General features: G+C 32.2%; 1 pseudogene; it reads right to left on the reverse strand.

Annotated features, from left to right (window-relative positions):
- Positions 1-639: 639 nt before the first annotated feature.
- On the reverse strand, positions 640-1,119 carry LOC149540841 (transcriptional activator hap3 pseudogene; annotated as a pseudogene).
- Between the last annotated feature and the right edge of the window lie 1,397 nt (positions 1,120-2,516).

The raw sequence follows: 2,516 nt of genomic DNA on the forward strand, positions 1-2,516 counted from the left end.
AAGCTTACATTATGCGTGTGTTTGTTTAAGCGTGCTATGACTCCTTTACTCGGTCTTTTCAATCATAAATAGACTAAATTCTCTTCCTAGGACCTACTACAAGACTCAAAAGCAAAGGCAACAGTGCTACGGCTACTGATTGTGTGGCTAACAAGGTGCGGGGCATTAAGGATGAAGTAATAAAGAAGAATGAGAGCGGGCTAAAAAAATTTGTAAGATTAATGAGAGGCAAATTACTTTTTTTTTTTTTTTTTGTGTGTTGACACAATTTCTATTCTCAACCAATATAATTCATGTAGGTGCTGTTCAGTTTAATTGTAATATTTTTTAATCGACAAATCACCTATTGATTTTGTGTTGACACAATTTCTAAATCATACTTATTCTCAACCAATACAATCCATGTAGGTGCTGTTCAATTCAATTGCAATATTTTTTAATCGACCTCATCCTAACAAAGAATAATCTATGTAAGCTACTGCCCAAAGAATAATTTAATATATGTAAACAACAAGAATTATAGCATGTTTATTGATAACCTAATATCAGAAAAGTACAATAAGAGAGGAGTTGTGAGTAATACTAAACAAATGACACGCCATGAAGGATCATACATAGCTTCTTGAACGTCGTCTCCGCTTAGGTATTAGATCCCTCCAAATGAGAGTGGTCTTGATCTCTTGTGGGTATCTGGTTATCTTCAGTGCAGATGGTATGTAAGAACCCATATGTTGTTATTGGGACTGTGTTCATCTGAGCTTGATGTTTTCTGTACTTTTGAAGGTAAACATGAAGAGCCTCTGCATAGATTTCCAACCCAAGAGAAGCCATGGCCGATAGGAGATCTTCACCAGTGATTGTCTTCCTATTGTCCTTCCCACACTGGTGAGAAGCCTCTGAAGTGACAAAACTGACAAACTCTGAAACACATTCTTGCATGATGGCCTTGGCCTCCTTTGAGAGTAAGGCCTTGGGAGGGAGGATCTTGCGCATGATGTTGCCCACATTAGCCATGGGCAGCAGCCTATCTTGTTCTCTTATCTCCCCACTTGCACTGAGCTTGTTCAGATCAATATCACATGGACGATTGTTAGCATTCGGAGTATTGTACTCTCCCATTGTTTGTATCAAAACACACACAGACAAACAACTCTCTTGTACATACGCAGCACTAGAATATAGGGTTAAATAAACTAGTTTTTGTGGGAGACAGGATATGCTATAATGGGAAGGGAAAGTTGGCATTAAGTTCAGATCATTCCACTTGTCATCACTTTAACTCTTCCATACTATATTTGATTGATTTGCTTTTCTTTTTCCTTCTTTTTGTGTTATAAAAAACCATTGTTGATGTCCTGACAGTGTGCTCATTGGGTAACAAATTCCTGATATGCTGGCCTGACATATAAATATATCTTCGATTTTGTACACCTTTTGCATCGAGTGGAGGCCATTATTCTGTAAGACAGGATAGTGAAACTTATGTGCTTGGCGTTACGTAATTGGACAAAACAGTCATTGCTTATCTACCCAGTTTAGGTAGAAGCGTTTTTCATCATTATTTATCAATGAATCCTCCAGCAATAATAGTCTTAATTGTAATGGTTTAATCATTGCCGAATACTATAAATTTGAGCGATGTAGTTTTTATTTATATGAGTTTTTTTTATTATAAAGGATTTTAGATCAATATGATAAGTTTGTATGAGGTACAATTTTGGCCCGTTTCTTATTATTATTATTATGGAATCTTGAACTCAAAGGACTTTATTTCCAATAAATTAATTACGAATCATTCAAACTTTTAAAACATGATAGACTCAGTGTCATAAATTTATATTTTTGAAAAGGAAGTCAATATTTTATATGATTTAATTTTTTAATTAAATTGTTTATAATTAAAAATTAAATAATATTATATAGAATTTTAAATCTTATTGAAATAATGAAAATATTTAGATCTTTATATTTTAGTTCATAGAATTTTCTTTAGAATGGTTTATGTGGATTGAAATCAGAATATTCTTCTTTATTCTATTCTAGATCAACTTTATGCTTTTGAATCTAGTTCTTAGGCATGATAACAATTTATAATTGGTACCTTGAACTATTATAATGTTTATTAGGCTAGATCAAGTGTTTAGTTTTGGATCTAATTCTCAAACATGATAACACTTTATAATTGGCAACTTGAACTATTATAATATCTAAATCTTTTCTTGTGTTTCTTAAGTAAATGAACTTTTTGTAGTGGTATTCTCTATCATATTCTCAAACAAAATTGTCCAAGAAAGAAAAATAATCTTTTGTAAGTAACAATCTTGAAATGTGTTCACATGAGTTCAATGCTATTCATATAGTTGGTTATATAGTTTTATAATTAGTAACTCATACCTATCTACTAAATTTTTAAAGAAGAAGATATTACTCAGTGATGACACATAGGACTATGTGTGCAGCTACACATGGTATGTTCTTACTTAATTTGGATATAAATTACATTAAAAATAGATTAT

Source organism: Cupressus sempervirens, chromosome 9 (genome assembly GCF_028749045.1).
Source record: "Cupressus sempervirens isolate cs-2001-9-10 chromosome 9, ASM2874904v1, whole genome shotgun sequence".
In the NCBI taxonomy this organism is placed as follows: Eukaryota; Viridiplantae; Streptophyta; class Pinopsida; order Cupressales; family Cupressaceae; genus Cupressus; species Cupressus sempervirens.